This window comes from Tamandua tetradactyla, chromosome 6 (genome assembly GCF_023851605.1).
Source record: "Tamandua tetradactyla isolate mTamTet1 chromosome 6, mTamTet1.pri, whole genome shotgun sequence".
Lineage (NCBI taxonomy): Eukaryota > Metazoa > Chordata > Mammalia > Pilosa > Myrmecophagidae > Tamandua > Tamandua tetradactyla.
Genome location: NC_135332.1, coordinates 150,052,223 through 150,072,896, shown reverse-complemented (window position 1 = coordinate 150,072,896; position 20,674 = coordinate 150,052,223). Strand labels below are relative to the sequence as shown.

The following is a 20,674-nucleotide window of genomic DNA, read 5'->3' as shown; positions in this document are numbered from 1 at the left end:
ATGTCAATTCTACCTAAATTGATCTACAGATTCAATACAGTACAAATAAAAATTCCAACAACATATTTTGAAGACTTGGAAAAGATAATTACCAAATTCTCTTGGAAGGGACAGAGATCCCCAATAGCTAAAAGCATCCTGAAAAGAGAAGAACAAAGTGGAAAGATTAACATGCCCTAACTTTAAAACCTCTTATAAAGACACACAGTGGTCAAACCAGCATGGTACTGGCACAAAGACAGAAGCATTGACCAATGAAATTGAATGGAGAGTGCAGAAATAGACCACCAAATATATGGCCAACTGATATTTGAAAATGCCCCCAAATCCTCTGAACTGGAGCAAAATAGTCTCTTTAATAATTGGGCATGAAAGTACTGGATATCAATAGCTAAAAGAATGAGAGAGGACCCCTTTCTACCACCCTACACAAAAATTAATCCAAACAACTAAATATAAGAACTAGCACCATAAGGCTTCTAAAAGAAAATGTAGGGAAATATCTTCAAGACCTAGTAATAGAAGGTAGCTTCCTAAACTTTACACCCAAAGCACAAACAACAAAAGAAAAAATAGATAAATGGGAACTCCTCAAAATCAAATGCTTTCATACCTCAAAAGACTTTGTTAAAAAGGTGAAGAGGCAGCCAACTCGATGGGAGAAGATATTTGGAAATCATATATAAAGCTAAGGTTTGATATTCTGTATATACAAAGAAATCATACAACTCAACAACAAAGGAGCAAACAACCCAATTATAAAATGGGCTAAAGATATAGGCATTTTTCTGAAGAGCAAATACAGATGGTTCAAAAGCACATGAAGATATGCTCATTTTCACTGGCTATAAGGGAAATGCAGATCAAGACTACAATGAGATACCACCTCATACCTATAAGAATGGCTGCTATTAAACAAACAGGAAACCATAAATGTTGGAGAGGATGTGGATAAATAGGGACGCTTATACACTGCTGGTGGAATGTATAATGGTGCAGCCACTATGGAAGACTAGGGATTCTTTAGGAAATTAAATATCGAGTTGCCCTACGACCCAGCAATAGCACTACTTGGTATACCCAGAAAAGCTGAAAGCAATGACACAAAGAGACATTTGCAAACCAATGTTCACAGCAGAATTATTCACAATCACCAAAAAAGGGAAACAAACCAAATACCCATCAACAAATGAGCGGATCAATGAAATGTGTTATATACATATGATGGAATATTATGTAGCAGTAAGACGAAATGACATCCTGAAACACATGACAAGATGGTTGAGCCTTGAGGATATAATGCTGAATGAAACAAGCCAAACATGAAAGGATAGATACTGAATGATTCCACTTTTATGACCAGCTAAAGGTATAACACAGAAACTTCTAATACAGAATATAGGGGCTTAGAGATACACAGAAGCTAGAGATGGGTGAACGGTTAGCTAATCAGGTTGAACGCCAATGTAAGGGAATATATAGGAACTGATGGTGGTTCTCTAGTGGGTCTATAAGTAATATTACCATATTGAAATGAACAAGATTGAAAGGGGTTGTAAAGATCTATATGTCCCACCAATAACACTAGAAGTATGAATTAGTTCTTGCAAGAATTACTTCAAAGATATGATTTCTCTACAGGGTACTCATGGAAAACTGCTATTGCATGCTATGGGCTATGTATAAAAGGAAAACATCAGCACTACTACTGCAACAGCAGAGGTAAATGATGGGTGGAGAGACAAGAGTTAAGTGGAGGTTTAGATTTCCTATTTGGCAAGGGCGTGTTTATTGGTTGTGTTTATTGGTTTTCTTTCTGTTTGGAACAATGAAATTATCTGAAACTGAGAATGTTGATGGACTGTGGACTTAGGGCACTATACATGATGCCTGATGAATGCAGGTGGCTGAAGGATGCACTGACTCAGAAGTAGCCTGGCGAATGACAGTGCATACTTAGGAATGAAGGTTGTGCTGCTACAAAAAGGTGCAAAGTCATGAGGCATGCAATGATGTAAATGAACATGTGGGACATTTGGTGAGGCAAAATAAGTCAGAAACAAAAGAACAATGGTATGGTCTTCTTCACAAGGACCTAGATTGTAAGTTTTTAGAGAAGACACATTAAGTCCAGGGTGGTGATTATTTCTGAATATATATGATGTTTAGAGCTGAAAACAAAGCTGATTAGGTTGGGGTAAAGTAATTCAGAAGACAGGGGTAAGGTAGACAGTGTCTATATTTTACAACCACACATATTTTTTGAGACCAAAGGAAGAAAGGTTTATTTGGTCTGGAACTGAAATTTTCTGTAGTGCATAATCTAGCTCAGCCTATCCATACAGTTCATTTGAACAAGTGAAATACAGGGAGCCCAGAATAAGAAAGAGGTTCTTTACCCTGTATAGATTATTGTAATACCTGAGTACATACTAGAGTATATGAAGCAGATAATCAAAAAGTATTGGCAAAGTGCCTTCAGGGATAGGAGAAAGAATATGGAACTATTAAACCTTACCATCAGGGAAGCCCCTGATACTGTGTCAAACCTTAGGGACACTCAAATCAATAGGCCATGCCCTCAATCCTCAGGCTTACTCCTGTGAAGCTTATGTAGGTAGGGGAGAAGCTTAGACTACCTATAGGTATGCCTAAGAGTTACTGCTGGAGGATCCATTTTGTTGCTAAGATGTGGCCTCACTCTTTCTAAGCCCAACTCTGCAAGTGAAATCATTGTCCTCCACACTACTCTCTGGCAACATGGGAGATGACTCCCAGAGATGAATCCAGATCTGGCACCGTAGGATCAACAATTGCATACTGACCAAAAGGAGGAAAAGAAGTGTAACTAATAAAGCATCAGTGGCAGAGAGAGTTCAGATAGAGTCGAGAGGCTATTCTGGAGGTTGCTATTACACAAACTTCAATTAGACACTACTACCTATCATAACCTGCTAAATCCCAACCAGGACCATTCTAGCCAATCCTAAAGAACACCTAGGGCAATATATAAGATTCCACAAAGGTTCCATGCACAAGAAACCTAGCAGCTAGAAGCAAAAACCTAAAAATGTGGAATTATAACCCATGTCAAACTCTGAAATATGTTCTACAACTAATTGTGGTGCTGTGCTTTGAAATTTATTGATTTTTTGTATATATGTTATTTTTCACAAAAGAAAAAGAAGGAAAAATGTCAATTGTGATGATAAAAAAATATTTAATCGTTCTAGCCTCCTATATTCTGGAGCAGCTAGAAGGAAAAATCTTAGAGGATCATATGGTAGCCAACATGTGCTGGTTTGAAATGATGTATGCACCTAGAAAAGCCATGTTTTAATCCTAATCCCATTTTGTAAAGGCACCCATTTCTTCTAATCCCTATTCAGTATTGTATGTTTGAAAGTATAACTAGATCATCTCCTTGGAGGTGTGATTTAATCAAGAGTGATTATTAAACTGAATTAGGTGGAGGCATATCTCTACCCATTTGGGTGGGTCTTGATTAGTTTACGGGGATCCTGTCAAAGAGGAAACATTATGGAGAAAGTGACAGATTCAGAAAGAGCAGAAAATGCTCCAGCACCATGAAGTAGAGAGTCCATCAGCCAGTGACCTTTGGAGAAGAAAAAGGAAAACACTTCCCGGGGAGCTTCATGAAACAGGAAGCCAGGAGAGAAAGCTAGTAGATGACACCATCTTTGCCATGGGCCCTTTCAGCTGAAGAGAAGCCCTGACTATGTTTGCCATGTGCCTTCTCACTTGAGAGAGAAACCTTGAACTTCATCAGCCTTCTTGAACTAAGATATCTTTTTCTGGATGCCTTTGATTGGACATTTCTATAGACTTGTTTTAATTGAGACATTTTCTCAGCCTTAGAACTGTAAATTAGCAACTTATTAAATTCCCCTTTTTAAAAGCCATTCCATTTCTGTTATATTGCATTCTGGCAGCTAGAAAACTAGAACACCATGACAAACTCTGGGATCTGTCCTGTAAGTACTTGTTGAAGACCACTTTGAAAACTACTGCTTTTTTATTACTTTGCTTTGCATATATACTATACTATATAATAACAAAGTTAAAAAAAAAAAGAAAGATCAAAGGTGATGGTGGAGTTACACAGAGAAGATAGGACTTAACAAATGAATATGACTGCTGAATCATTAAGTTGATATCTCTTTTAGTCTCCAGCATCTTAGAGCAGATAGAAGTAAAAACCTAAAATTGTGGAACTGTTACCCATGTTAAACTCCGAAATATGTTCTACAGATAACTGTAGTACTGCGCTTTGAAATTTATTGGGTTTTTCTTTTAATATATGTTATTACTCACAAAAAAAGAAAAGAAAAGTCGATTGTGATGATAAAAAAATATTTCGGCTTTCTACCCTTCTATATTCTGGAGCAGCTAAAAGGAAAAATCTGAGAAGAAAATACGGTAGCCCAGGACAAACTCTGAGATCTGTCCTGTAACTATTTGTTGAAGAGTCTTTAAGAACTATTGCTTTTTTAATTCTTTGCTTTGTATACATGTTATATTATACAATAAAAAAGGTTTTAAAAAATTATGCCTAAGAGTCACCCTCAGATGAGAATGTCTTTTGCTGCTGAGATATGGTCTCTATTCCTCAGCCAACTCAGCAAGCAAAGTCATTGCCCTCTCCCCTATGTGGGACATGACTCCCAGGGGTGTAAACCTCACTGGCAACATGGGACAAGACTCCTGGTGATGAGTCGGGACCTGGCATCATGGGATTGAGAAAGTTTTCTTAACCAAAAAGAGGAGGATAGAAATAAGACAAAATAAAGTTTTAGGGGTTGAGAGATTTCAAACAGAGTTGAGAGGTTATCCTGGAGGTTATTCTTATGCGTTATATAGATATCCCTTTTAAGTTTATGGTGTATTGGAGTGGCTAGAGGGAAGTACCTGTACTGTTGAGTTGTTTTACAGTAGCCTTGATTCTTCAAGATGACTGTATAATTATATAGCTTTCACAGTGTGATCATGTGATTATTAAAACTTTGTGTCTGATGCTTCTTTTATTCAGGGTACGGACAGATGAATTAAAAAAATGATGATACAAATAAATAATAAGGGGGATAGAGGATAAAAGATTAGTTAGATTGAAATACTAGTGATCAGTGAGAAGGATGGGGAGTTAGGGATATATGAGTTCTTTTTTCTATTTATTTCTTTTTCTGGAGTGATGCAAATGTTCTAAAAATGATTATGGTGATGAATACACAACCATGTGATGATACGGTGAACCACTGACTGGACTGAATATGTGAGACTTCTCAATAAAAATATTTTTAAAAAATTCAGTCAATCATTAATATTCATGATAGATCATTTTGAATATACAAAGACATATATAAAAAGAAAAAAAACCACAGTATATTCCATTCCCTTAATGACCACATCATCTAGTTCAGGAGACAGGGAATATGCATTAACAACAGAAACCACTGACCAAAACAACAACAACAATGAAAACAACTACAATTAAGTTATCACAAGAATAGTTCCAAATGAGAACTCATAAGCTATAAAAATTTACAGCTCAGTGCATAAAATGAGACTGACCATGAAGAAGCTACATAATTAATTTGTGAGTTTTAACCTTCATTTTGAAGGCATCAAGAAGCCACTGAAGACATTTCAGTAGGAAATGATATGATAATGTGACGTAAATACAGTAATCCACAAATATTTATTGAATTTGTATAAACACACCTGTTGAGACTTCTGGCCTTTGACTTTTCCCTTAGTCATTACATAACAACAGTCTGACTCACACCTCAGACATTCCCCTTCCAAAGTTTTGTGACACTATGGTTTGCAACTATGGTTAAGTCTACTCTGATGTAACAATTTTTAATGAAAATTCTTTCTTTGGAACCAAACATAATGACAAAAATCGTAAGAAAACAGCATGTTTTGAAGAGTTCAAGAAAGGTGAAAGATCAAGAAACAAACAAAAAGAGAACATGGAAGGTATAAATTCAAATAAAATGGTGCTATTTAAGAAAAGAAAGCCTTTTATATGTAATCACTTCCACCATGATATATATAGTAGCAATTAAGTAGCAAATACAATGATATTGCAGTAGTGTTTGCCATTCTTTTACCATGGTATACTGCAATATCATTATATTTGCTACTTAATTGCTACTCTCTCTCTCTCTCTCTCTCTCTCTCTCTCTCTCTCTCTCTCTCTCTATATATATATATATATATATATATATATATATATATATAGTTTGTACATACTGCAGAATAAGAAGTTTAAAAAGAAAGATTCAGTTAAATGGATAAATGGGTATCTACTGAACCGAGATGATATAAATCATTCATTTCAACTCATTAAAATACTACTTATTACATTACAGGCACTGTGTTGGGCACTGAGAATACAAAATGAAGCTGGTTCTTTCTCTCCTGTGACTTATAGACCAGATGAAGATAGAGACAAATCAACAGGGAATTGCAACCCAATATGGTGAGTGCTAAGGAGGGAGCACCCCACGATATGACTGGAGCGCAAAGGCAGGACATCTATTCCAGATTTGGTGCCAGGAGAGCTTCCTGGAGGAAGAAAACAGTAAAACATCTGAAATGTTGGAGGCAGGATATGAGGTAAAAATAATCTATGTAGGTTTAAGATCCTGAGACTCCAAGACTAGAGACAACTTTTCGGATTAAGTCTGGGAGCCACCTTACCTGTAGAACTCTGTATGAAAAATATTGTGGTAATTAAACAATTGTGCAGGAAAATTGGCTGCTGGAAGTTGATGAAAATAAAGACAGCTCAATGGTGCAGATGTAGGAACACAAAGTTTTAGGAACGCTAAAGAGAAATTGTTTGAGAAATACTCATATTGTATGATGATTAACTAAATGAAGTCCTTTCCTGCATTCAGTATAGGCCAAATTAACCCACGATCCCTCTCATCCAGCGTATACTAGTAAAAAATAATGGCACATGACTGCGAAATCTCAGCAGATATTCAGTGCACAGAGACATTTCCCAAGTTTCTCAAAAATGAAAACATTGTAATTAAGCCTATTAAGGACTTGATTGAACTACTAATTTCATATAATAAAATACTTTCATTAAATGCCACTAGCTGTCAAATTATAACTGTAGAGCTTAGAATTCGACTTGCACCAACATCTGGAGCAATACTTAGTATTGATGATACTGATTCAGGGAATGATTTGCTCTAATTTGTTATATTATGCACTACTTATAATTAGAACTACTGAAAATTAATTTCTCAGAGTACATAGCTAAAGAAGCACTGTAAAAACAGTTGATTGTACACAATTAACAACTCAAAAGAAAATTTTACAATCTTCTGCTGTCTATGAAACCAGCTAAATGTACAATATATATATCACCTTTAATAAAAATAAATTCTGAGAGGGGAGGACAGTTTATGACCAAAATATGACCAAGACATAAGAATTTACCCACTTGTGTGTAGAAAACAAAAAGGATACAAATTTAATTCATATTTATTTAAATGGTCCCCCTTCTGCCAAATACTGAAATCATAAAGATGAATAATGTATAAACCGTGTCATCAAGCTCAGAGTCTATATAACACTCTGAAATGGTTCCTATTTCTTGAACACTACTTACTCACCACTAGGTAGGCTAGATGCTTTACACACATCATATCAATGGCACTGCTGTATATTATGTATCCTTGTTTTTCCAAGGAGGGAGGTCCCCCAGGAACACTGCTAGAAAGTGACAGAGCCAAAATGTGATCCAAGTTGGTCTGATTCCAAAGACCATGCTTCTAACCTATTAGAATATCACAAAAGTGTATTAGATACCAGGCAATAAAGTTAGGATATGATCTAATAGCTGTTTTCTCATCAGGTATAAGCCCTGGTTCTGTATTATGCTTACATATTAAAATGAAATGCTTAATGGATTTAATCCTTATGAAAATTATTTTTACTAAGGTTTACTACTTCATTTAGTAAAATCAACAACACACAGATGCTTAACCAATCACTGCTCACTGACCTGTTAGAAAATTATGTTTTTGTTTCATTCTTTTTGTCATAGTCTACTGTAATATCATTACATTTCCTAATTAATTTTTGTTTTCATGACATTATTTAATAACTAAAATTCTGTCACAGTTTTCAACTTTTAGATCCTTCATCTTCTAAATTTATCTCAGAAAACTTGTTCTCATTTCTATGGCAATGTTTTTACCTAATTCATTCTTAATCTTTTTACTAATAAAAATGAAGTGTTTTAAAAATAATGCAATTGAGGATGAAATCCCGGAGCTACTTTCAAGAAATTATTCCTTTACTCACAATTGAGTTTTGCATCTTCCCTTTAAAATATTATTTATTCTCACGGAAACTTTATAAGTAGAATTTTATTTTGATATTAACCCAACTCTAGCTGCTTCTTGACTTGAATAGAACTGGCTTTATTGAGAGTCATTTCATTTTACTTCCACCTATTTTGATTCTCATATGTTTGAAATCAGTACCCTAGAGTAGTTTATGAAAATGGCATGCATAATTTATACCCAAGGTAATAATGACAAGTTTGTTAAGAAATTGCTTCGAAAGCTTTGTTGGTAGGAGGAGGCAAGGAAGACAGAAAAAGGATGCTAGGAAGAGAATTTCAGAAAGAGCCAGTAATGCATTTGAAATCCATTCATTTACATGTTAAATTTTTTATTCACATACTCTTAAATAGAAATTTCAGTGTATTTTTGGCAAGGCACAAACATATTTAATGAAATAACCACACAAATCGAGACAGATTCATAAAATGATTTAACAGGATGAATGTCAAACAGTAACAAAATCTATAATATTTCTTAAATTATAGTCACAGAGTTAATGGTTTTTCATTGCAAGATTAAACTCTTTTGTTGCTCTTTTAAGAGATATCGTACACATTTTGTGGGCCCTTCCATTTTTCTTAGTCTAGTTTACAGAATCAATGAGAGCCCTATAGGAGGAAATTGAAGGTGGCATTGAGCAATATAATACATGGCACAAATTACTGGGAGAAACATGAAATACATCTTTAAATATCGTATCAGGTATTGTTGGTAAGGTGGTAAATGTAGCGGTCCTCTTGCCAGGCAAAAGTAGTTTCTAAAATGCAAACAAACATCCTTTCACTAAAAGTTAAATACTCCTTGAAAAATTAAAAATTTGCCACATTCTGAGACAGTCATGTTTTTAGCACAAAGTATCAGCAGTGCTTGAAGAAATCATGCAAGCAAACAGCCTTTCTCAAACCTGCTCTTTTAATCCATGTTGTTCCTATCAATATTAACCTCTTATAGAAATTCTTATACAATGTAACTATTGAACTTTCTTGACTAGGAATGTTACTGTAGCGGTTAGTCATCCCTATAATGTATTTTGCAATCAGCTAAATCATCAAAGAATTTTTTAACAATGAACAGTTCAGAAGTGACAGATCTACTTTCTTGTTCACAACTGCTTATCAGAGAATAGATATCACATACGTTTTCCAGGTGCTTCCTATAGTTAGGATACCTTCACAGAAGCCGCGCAAGAAAGATAAGGTCATAAAAGAGATGAAAAATGTGTGAGCTTCATACACTTATGGTTTTATCATCAGACAAGATAGCTTTGGTTAAAGGACTGTAACAGTCAAAAACAGAAAACTGCAGCTCATACTGAAGGGCGAGAACATTAAAGTTTAGGATTCAGTCTGTGTTTGCTTTCCCTAATAGCCTCACAGTACTGTTTGGTTTAACACAATTGTTTGGCTACAGATTGTCTAAACAAAAGCGTTGTGTTACGTTAACTCGGCATTGTCAAATTATAGATGCAGTTATATATCTGGATACAAAAATGAAATTACGCCATTGTTACCCCTTTATGCCAATATCTGAAGGGAAATCTAAAGATTCCAACTACAGGAAATCCATGATATCTCTGATCCCTATCACGGTGTCTGACTTGAGTCTCCCTTTGACTTACTGCATACTTAAAATAAAATATGGTTTTTGTCATATTCTGGATAGTCATTCTCAGTACAATTATTTTTTAAATTGCATGGGATTCCCTTGTAGCTTCTTTGAGTTTTCCTTATTTAATATATGATTATTTTGATAATAGCCTTTTTCAGACCCCAAAATATGGAAGATTAAACAGATCAAAAGAATACTGTCAGAATGACCTGATTATAAATTTCTCAGACCCCAGATAAGGAAACAATCCTGAAACAGTTGATAACAATGTTCCAGGACTAAGTCTGTGTTTTGAAGAAGTATTGTTGAAAATACTAAAGTTTGTATTTGTAACAACATCAGTAAAAGTCACAAAGTACTGGTAATAAAGGAAGTAAGAACAGTGATTTATAAATTCTTTCTAAAGTATGGAAAACTTATCCCTCCTGTCAATTTCATCCTCCACGCAAAAGGGTTTATCTCAAAGTTGAAATTCAATGAAGATTTGGAGTATAAGGAGATTTCCACATGAGATAAAATAAGGTAAAATATCAGTAATATATTATTCAAGAATTTTTACTCTTCATTATTTCTCTCAAAGGGCAAATGAAATGGTCAAATACATAAGCAAACAAAAAAAAAGACACTGTATTTTAAAAGATATGATGTTTCTAAAATACATTTTTCAAGTCTACGTTTAAATATAATTTTTCTTTTATTTCTCTCCCCTCTAATTCCTCCATTCCCCCCCCCCAAAAAAAATCACTACCACTAATGTTCCATTCAGAGGAAGAGGCTATAGAAAAAGGCCTTTTTTTGTCCCAAAGAGAAAACGCAGTTATTCCTGAGAGATCAGAAATGAGCATACTCTGATGTGTAATTTGTCTGTTCACAGATCAAGAAACAACTAGCCCTTCAGTTTGCTGGCCTCAGTCTTCAAGTGTCAAACCCAGCATTCACTCCAGGAAATCATCATCACCATCAACAACCACAACTAGTAAAGCCTAATCTTACAACCTCTGAAATTGTCTCCTCAACAAACCAACCTCATCTACGCTAAAAGACCAAACCAAATTGAGATAGTCAAAGTATCTGATCATTACTTTCCATATAATTTCCCTGGGTTGTTTTCTCCTTCTTAACAAAATGACTCATTCCACAGATGTCACTCCTCTCTCATAATGATTTTAAGAATATGATTCATAAACAATAACTCATGACCATAGTGTTCCACTACTGCAGTAAACTTACCATAAATAGGGTTTTAATGAAGCCACACCTTCAAACTGCTAAGGCTAGAGAGGTAGCTGAATGCATTCTTCTGGGACTGCAACTAATAATGACCAGGGTATCCAGATCCCAGCGCCCTTTACACAACACTAGTTCACACACACTAATGATGACTGATTCCCAGAGTTCACAAATAGGTGATAACGATTCTTTCTCCTGAGAAACCCTGGGTTTTTACATCTTGACCATTGGAATTATAGCATACCCTCCATTTTCCTTTCCCACCCTTTTTCTCTTATGCTTCCTCTCCCAACTCATTCCTGTCTTAAGCCTTATGATCACTGTCTGTCGTGGTCTCTCTGGCCCACTTACCTCTCTGGAATCAGCAGTCCCTGTGCTCTTGTCACATGCTCACCAGGCTCTCACCAGTCACATGCTACTCCCTCTTCCTGAAACAATGTTAGTTCTTTTCACCTGGCTATGACCGTTTAGCATGAGAGCCCAGTTCAGCTGTCACATTCTGAAGGACAGTTTCCCTGACCAGCTTCTGTAGGTCAAACCACTCTGTAGCATCTGTGTGGTTCTTTAAATAATGTCTGTCACTCTCAGTAGAATAAAAATTCCAGGATAGACAGATCTTCCCTGGATTTACTCACAGCACCTCTTGCATTAGCTGGTATATAGCACGTACTGAGTAAGTATTCCTTGGGCTGAAAGCATTAATGTTGAACGCACTGACAACCACAAGGTTTGAGTCATTAATTTTCCCAAGAATCAAGCAAAGATAAATAAAAACTATGCCTTTCGCATTAGATGAAAACTATCCATAGCAACAGAATATAGAGCCAGGCATGTGGCCACCTGACAATAAACACCACATTTTCCAGACTTGATTATAGCAAAATGTACAACTCAATAAGGCTAAGTCCTGGACAATGGGATTTAACCCAGAGAGTTCTGTGGCAGCTTCAAGGAATCTATTCCTTCAACTGAACTCATCCTAAAGAAATTTTCATATCTGTGCAAAAAAAAAAAAAAAAAAAAAGAGCGAGAATTCAAAAGTTCACATCACCCTCCAACTGTCTGAGTCAGATCCATTACTAGCTTCCAACAAAAAGCCCCCAGGGAAAGGTATCCCCACAGTATTTCCCCCCAGTGTCGGCAAAAGGTCCTTGATCCCTGGGGATAACACACGGCAAACGTGGACCATACCCACAGCATCTTCCAGGTTTTCAGAGCTGTGAGGGAATTCTTTCCCCATTCTGCTCCAATCCTTAACATGGTGCTTTCACAAATCAGACTTTTCATCTGTGGTTTCTTTACGCTCAAAGAAACTTATCGTACAATGATAATAGACTTGGAATGCAGATATCTACTATAAACATAAAGACACTTTCGCAATCATAGTCAAAATTACCCAACAAATTGGGATGGTGAAATCAAACAGCATTCTTGATCATCCTGTATTCTACTAGATTACCCACACCTACTGTAGGTTAGATTCAGGCTTTGTGAAGCTTGAAGCTTAGCCAACTTAGACAACTCTAAGAACACAGAGTTATGATTATAAAAGCACGTGTAGGGCCCCGAAGGTGCCTGAACAAGTGAGAGGTTCTGAAGGTTAAATTTCATTAACCTCCCAGAAAATCGGCCTGTGGGTAATAAACCCTGTAAGTGTCAAAACGACCTTTCTGCTCATATAAATAATACTGCCCAAATTCCTAGGGTGTTGATAAACCATTGGCCAAACCAGCCTTAGCATTCTGAAGCAACATCTAGTATTCAACAATTTTGAATTGTTTGTTTAGGAATTGTCAAACACTACATAAAGCTGTTCCGGATGTGCAAATATCAAATTAAACAACTGCTAAATAAACTAAAATGGTGAATGAGTGGATCTAATATTTATTTGCCAATGTTAAATCTTAAGATAACAAGCATTATATATAATTTATCAAAATCCATTTCTTTTATTAATGATCTGAAATTTTAAGAGCCATCTAACAGTTATAAACATTGTTCCCAACATATCTGCCAGTATTATTACAGAGAAAACAAATCATTCTTTTCTAAATCAGGTTTTCCTTGGGACACAGGCTATTTTCCCTGTCCGCTCTCTTTCTAGTACCACTCAATATTTTTATAGAATCCTGGTTTCTTGTAATGAGTTCCTGTATTTTGGTATTCCCTTTACTAGTCAGACCCTAGAAGAGGATATAGCAGCACAGGATACGAAGTTTAAACGAGGTGCACACATACGAGTAAATAATTTCCAAACGAGAAAGATGCAAGTTACAGAAAGGAAGAAGCTTGAAAATGAACACATTGCTTCCTTAATTAGCCTAAACTCAACAGTATCTACCCCTCATATCTATTCCCTTGTCTTACTTGTGTGTGCATTTTGCTTCTATTAATAGATCATTGTAACTTTAAGAAATGTGAGCATCTTTCATATATTCCTTTCTGCCTCTATATCTGTGGTCATTCACGTGCACTCACATGTACTCATGCTTACACAACCAGCAACAGTAGCAGAGAGTTTATTAGTGTTGTTTAACTAGACTGGACCATAATTTGCATTGAAAAAAAAAGACACAGCCCATCAAAAGACCCAGCATCAAATCTTGTGCAAATTCTGTGGTGAACAATGGAAATTATGTCAAATTCCATTGTTAAGAATGCATGAGAGCAAAGTGGTTGTATATATTCATAGTGCAGATTTCTATCTTGATAAATCTATATCTTTAAAAATAATCCTTAAAGAAACCTTCCCTTCTCACTGTCAGAAAAATATAATCGCAGCCTACTGTCTGTGCAATTCCACTTTCCATCTCTGCTATGTGCATACAACTTGGTAAGATATAGCCACTGCCAAGTTTCAGAACAACTCCTTGTCTAATCTTTCTACTTTTCCAGATCTTTGATACAGAACCTGTTAGAATGTATTGCTTACTTTTCCAGTTCTTATGTTTATCTCACTTCCACTCTGACCATCTGCTCTGCTGCATTTCCTTCAGAAAAGTAAAAAGTTTTCACAGTGCCCAGAGCTTTTCCTGCAAACAATACCCTCTTCCCCTCTTCCTTCCTTCCTTTCTCCGCTTTTATTTGGTCTTATTCTGCGTTAAGGTCAAGCTGTTTTAAAGAGTTCACTTTGCAAACATTTCTAAATGGGATGAAATTTCTATCCAAATAGTTTTAATGGATTTGTAAACATTCTTGTCATTTATTTCTGGCTTCTGCCCAAGCATACACACTTTTGTGTGCCCCACTATTTTGAATTACCCAAAAACAACTTCTTAAGAAATAGGCAGTGAGAAATTGTGGCTTATTTCATACCATCAAAACAAGGTAACATAATCATCCAATTAGTATAATGACTCCAAAGAGCTTTCAATATAGCCCTCCCATTATATCAAAATGTCAACTGTACTTTTTGCAAACCAGTTTATTTGACAAAGAGTCTTTAAGGTGGTACCAAAAAAATACATTTTAAGTCCATCACAAAATTAATTTATTTTCACAGCCTTCTTGTTTATATTTGGTTTTGTGTGTGTCCTTATTCTTGACTGATATATCATGTTTAGTAAGTGTATATTAGTAAACATTGGGTTAAAATACCTTGGTAAAGTGAGTTTTATACTTCATATATCCATTCTTCTTCAGATTTGTTCAACGCCTTCTACAAGAATTACATGATAATGGGCATCAGAAAACAAAATTAGTTCATTTTTATTAAGTAGCAATAACCCACTTTTTAATTTAGTATTAACGTTTAGTAATTTTGTGAATTTGGCCAAATGACCGAACCTCTGAAAGCCACAGGAGAATAACATCTACCCTACAGGACGGTTAGCTGATTAGAGGTGCTACATATACAGTAAAGATGTCTGACTTTCAGGAACGGTTAGCAAGTGAAGGTTGTTATTATCATTATTATAATTATTATAATTGGTACGTAGTCTCAATGCCAATCTCTTGGAATCTCAGTGAACTACAATAAGAAGTTGAAACAGCAATTTGCATTTGTTATCAGTATTTACTTCACTGATGTAACACATTCAGTTATTTTTACTTGACCTTTTAAGAACTACAAAAAAGTGACAGATTTCATTACTATAATTAAATTTATTGTACCACAGCTTTCTACAGTACTACGCTTAGGCCTACCAGAGATAAAGATTATCCTGACAGGAAATGGATGGGGAAATGCTTCAATACTGCCTGTTGCTTCTCAAATAACAACAAAAATATTGTGAGAAATTTTATATCCTAAAAAAAATAAGAATTTTACATTAAGATACAAAGGGTTTTCAAAATTTTATTTGATTACACCTAAAATATATTAGTGCAGAACCGAGAAAATATCTTTAATCAATTGTACTGTTCAGGGATAAAAAGTAGAGGAGACCTGGCTACTTCCAAGAAATCAGCTTCTCTAGAATGGCAACATTTTATCTCAAATCATAGATTCAGGGTTCTCAACTACATCAATTCCATATAATTAAAATAAATTAACTCCCCAGGCTTTTCTGATGTTTTATTCATATTTTTCATTTTCCTCCAAATATAAGTATAAATTAAGAGTTAGTATATGTAAATGATTGGCAAACATGATAACAGATCTGTATGAATCATTATATATTACTTTTAAATTTGAGCAGACTGCAAATGAAACCTCTATTAATTTAAAGAATCTTTATATAATTATAGATATTATCAAAAGTACTTCCTTTAAGATACATAAGCTCTTCATTCAATCCTAAACATCACTGGGATAATGTAACAATAAAAGGGCTTAAAATAAGTAGTTTTCCTTTATATCACTCATGTAAAATTAATGATTGATCAAATATCTAAATTAAAAGTTAAAAATTCCACCAGTAATGTAGATGTTTCCTAATATCTAGCTGCTCAGATTCATAGAAATAAAATAACCGGATACAGGATGTTAAATAAATTTTAACTCTTCTCCTGACTTTCAACATTGTAGAGGAAATAACAAACCTATATTAAAGCTTACATGTCAAAAATGTTCTTGCATTTTCAAAACCCTTAGACATAAAATCAAAAAGGCAGTTCTTCTAGGTGGTAAAATCTAGTTTTATATTAATTTCTAACTTTTACCATTGACAACAATGATGCTGATATAAAATAAGAATATGAATAAAATGTAGGCAAATCCTTTGGCACCTTCTATATGCAGGTAAAAGCAGAATGGAATATACTTTATACAATATGTGATTATTGCAGAAATCATAACAGAATTAGATAAACTACCTACTTTATCAAGCTTTAACAGGTTTCAAATATATGTATATTTCAAAACCATAACAGAATTAGATAAACTACATATTTATCACATTTTAATAGGTTTTAAAATATATCTTTAGCAGATTTTAAATTTGTTAATGATCAGCTTATAGGAAGCAACAACTTTAGCTTGGCTCATGCAAAAATGGAATCTATATAGTCATATTATTCATGATGCTATGGTATAAATGGCATCATCACAAATCACTTCATACACTGTATAAAATCAATCATTTTAATTTTGTTGAAATCAGAGAACTGTTATGATGATATAATTGGGATCAGATATGGGGTAGGGAGACGGAGTTTTATCTGCCCTTTAGATACGGAACACTGAGTCATGGACACAATTCGTACACACTCAAGTTCCATAATAACCAGAAAAATGCTGACTCTCCTATAAGAACCAATTCCTTCAAATACACCATCATTTCCCAGCAATTGTAGTGTAAAAAGAAAATCAATCCGAATCCAAGCAAAAGCTAAGTTTTGGGATTTTAAGATGACTATAAAATAGTGACACCACGATATCATAAGTTAGTTTCTTTTGTGTTTTTTTTTCTGTCTCATGAGATGAAAATACAAGAAGGACACTGTTATAGCTTTTATTTCTTTCTCTAGAAAGAATTGTTTTCCAGTTTTTATGATTGGTTGCCTTATATAAGAAAAATTTAATGGTTTTAAAATAAATTTTTAAAAAAGGAAGTATCGGATCCAGGCAAGAGGAGAGTTTGCCAAGGAACAATAATGTCATGTAGAGGGAGGGGGAGGTGGTGGAGAAGGAAAGGGAGGTCTGTGCCAAGCAAAGCTGGGGGCTGTTCAATCAGCCCTTATCAGTGCTCCATCAGTGTCTCCACTCCAGCCAAATCCAGAGAAAACAAGGAGTCAAAGATTCAGGTCAATAAGCTTATAGGCGATTTGCACAAACAGGTCCTCTAGCAAGGTAAAAAACAAAGTCATATTGGCTTTTCCTTTTTATTCCTTCTCTTTGAACTCCCTGGTCCAAACACACCCTGGAAATGTCAATGTTATATGCAAGAATTTAAAGAGCTGAGCTTCTTAATACTGTTAAGAAAAAAAAGGGGGGGGGGGCAAATTTGTCTGAACAGATCTCCTTCCTTATTGAAGAGATTAAGGTAGAGCTGCCTTATGCAGATTCTGATGCCAGTTGCCCCAGCATCAGAAGAGGTAAAATCATACCATTAAAGACATAACCAAAGAGGAAAGCAACCATATTGATTGAAAGGGTTTATGAAACCATAAATCAAATACAAAGAAGAAAACAGGAAACAACATAGCATGGATGTTTGACACTGGATCAAATGAAAAACAAGCAGCTACTAATCCTACTATCAAAATCTGCATTTTTTTTTCCTTCTTGGTATTCTGGATCTTGATAACAGTTTTGGTGATAATATTCTGTTTTTAACAGTGGGTTGGGACATGAGGATACATGCCAATAACCTAGGCATGGGTTTGTTCCATTCTAAGGAGAAATATGGCATTTCCTCAGTTATTTCTCATCTTTTAACATAGCTACAAAACATACAGACTCAAAGAAAGGAAGGAAGACAGAGAGAAGGGAAAGGATGAGAGAGGGAGGGGGAGAAGACATTTCTATGAGTTTGGAGACCAATTAGCAAAAACTATTTAAGCACTGTGATGTAACTAGTTCTGATTCTATGGCTCCTTATACTTTATCTTCCTGATTCAAGGACTTAGAAAGATGCAGAAGACACACACCCTACCTTGGCATTGCAGAAGGGAACAAAATGACTAATAGCATCTTAAAACATCCTCAAATTGCTGTTCTGGAAACTACAATAATGAGCTATAGATGGAATCTCATCAAGCCCTTAGCTAAAGGGAAGTTCCTGATTGGGTTTATTAGCTGCATCTCCTGACAGCTTTCCCAATTTACCTGCTTCAATTTCCCCGCTTCCACCTTTACTTTCTGCAGGTCTCCCTTCTTCTCCAGGCATATACATGTCAGGATCATGCCTCTTCTCCCAGTTATAGCCCACTCTCCTCTGTGGTTATTGACAGCAGTTTTTCTTCATCATCCTGATCTCTAAGGCTTCAGTTCCAAGAGCCCCACAGGTATGGTTCCCCCTTTCCTGCTCCCCAGCTCTCTGCTGTCCTCTTCTGGCTTCCTGCAAAACCCGCCTACTGAAGACTGCAGACTTGACTCTCAGTATTGAAAGTTCACTCCTCCCCTCAAGCCTCTGCTTAAATAAAGGTCACCATCTCTGATCATGCTTTAAAACATACGGCATGCTTGCAGTGAGCACCCACTCACACACAAAAGATACATCATCTTTTCATTTTCCTTCACACTGCTTAACATCACCTGAAATTTTAAACATTGTGAGTCTGGTGATTATCGTCTCTCTCTCTCTCCTCCTACCATAAGTGGGGATTAACTTTTGTCCATGGCTGTTTCCCCAAAATTGAAAATGAGGGGCATGTAGCAGATGCTTAATATACGGATTGAGTTGAATTTCATCTAATGAACAGATCTGAAAACTTCTGCCAAGCCATTTAAGGACATTATTTTGCTTGCTTTTGGTTTGGTATTAGCTACTTCTGGGTATAGAGTTAAATCCAAGCCTGGATAAACCAGCTTTTACCCTATTACTTTTTTTTCTTTTTTACATGGTCAGGCACCAGGAATTGAACCTGGGTCTCCAGCATGGCAGGTGAGTTCTCTGCCACTGAGCCAATGTGGCCCATCCTACTCTATTACTTTTAACATGCTTTACATTTTTCTATTTTAAAGGTTTCTACCAAGATCAACTTGAGTATGGTGAGAATTTCCACTGTTAACATTATATCAGTTTCCTTAATTTATGGATTTCCCACATGCTCCACCTTTCACCTTATCCTTTCCAGACTGAACAGTCCTTACTTTATTTCATCTCTGTAGGGTAAGCACTTCACCCATTTCTGGATACTAGGACTAGAAGTAAGGTGTGTGTGTGTGCTGAATTTTTTGTTTTCTAAAATCAACTTTGATGGCCTTATTTTCCCATTCAGCCTATGTTTAGGGCTAATGTCATCAGAAAACAGCTTCTAGGTAAGTACTATTGTTACACAAAGCTCACTGTTAATGGCTTTAGAGATATTTTTAAAATAGTACATTATACTACCCTACAATGACAGTCATCTGACACTTTTCTTCCTGTCCACATATCCTGTGACATTCTCCTGGAATGTATCCCAAAACATGTTTATTTCACTTCAGCCATTAACAGTCCTGAATATGTCAGTGAGGAAACACTATTCCACATAACCAATCATAATAAACCAGTTTTAGAATCACTGCACGCCAACCCCACCATGAAACCGATTGTCTCTTAGTTTATCCAAGAATTGCTAATATATAAAAGATTTTCCACCTGCCAGCAGTGATATAACTTCCACCAACCAGCTATTTTTCAGACCACCTATATTTCAATTTATATTGGTGTGCTTAGTTCTAGGCATGCATTGACATACTCCCATGCTTAATATATAAACCAAAAGAAAGACAGAAAAAGTCATTGGAGCAAATAATTCAGTACACAGGAAATGTGTAGCACTTATGGACCCAGGCTTGATGTCTTCGTCATCTGTAAATTCAAGGAAATAATTCTTGCTTGTTTCCTTCCTCTCAGAGATACTGTAAGGCATGATGCCAAATGATCGAAACTCACTGTACAAAAAGGATGTTATAAATTGAAAGTACTGCTTTTTATATTTTTCTAAAAATGTTAAAATCTAGATCTCAAAGCAAATTTAAAATAGTATCTTTATATATATATATATATAGCTTATTTCATTTCAAGGATTAAAATAGGGAAATGAAATGTGCAACTATGGAACTAATCCAAAGCAATAAAAAGTAACACAGAGAGCCCCAAAAGAACCGTAGGCTTCAAGGTTTAAGTCTGCCATTGTAACAAAGGTTTACAAAAACTGTTATTTTCTACTTTCAATAGTAACTATGTATATTTTAGTATCATATGATTCATAATTTTATAATTTAAAGCTAACAGAATGGTAACATTTTTGACATTTCTATGTGTGAAAACCTATTTTATGGGAGTTATTTGGTCAATATTTAATCAGATTTTATAATGACTGGCAATTTAACTAATATAAATATCAATAAA

General features: G+C 35.3%; 1 protein-coding gene and 1 long non-coding RNA gene across 7 annotated transcripts in view; one reads left to right on the top strand and one right to left on the bottom strand.

Annotated features, from left to right (window-relative positions):
* Positions 1 to 11,118, top strand: part of LOC143688947 (uncharacterized) — a 61,786-nt gene extending 50,668 nt beyond the window's left edge. Inside the window, exons 3-4 of the long non-coding RNA XR_013178399.1 lie at positions 6,396 to 6,505; positions 10,876 to 11,118. This is a non-coding gene — a long non-coding RNA (uncharacterized LOC143688947). The remainder of the gene's footprint in view (positions 1 to 6,395; positions 6,506 to 10,875) is intronic.
* The window catches only part of ZFPM2 (zinc finger protein, FOG family member 2), a 476,528-nt gene that overhangs the window by 352,040 nt on the left and 103,814 nt on the right, over positions 1 to 20,674 (bottom strand). The window contains exons 2-3 of one of the 6 annotated variants that reach the window (XM_077167457.1): positions 14,829 to 14,889; positions 7,656 to 7,819 (exon numbers count right to left, since the gene is read on the bottom strand). The exons of 2 other annotated variants lie outside the window; for them this stretch is intronic. The gene's annotated coding sequence lies outside the window, so the exon portion shown is untranslated. The remainder of the gene's footprint in view (positions 1 to 7,655; positions 7,820 to 14,828; positions 14,890 to 20,674) is intronic. 3 more of the 6 variants (XM_077167458.1, XM_077167459.1, XM_077167461.1) reach the window with 3 other exon arrangements.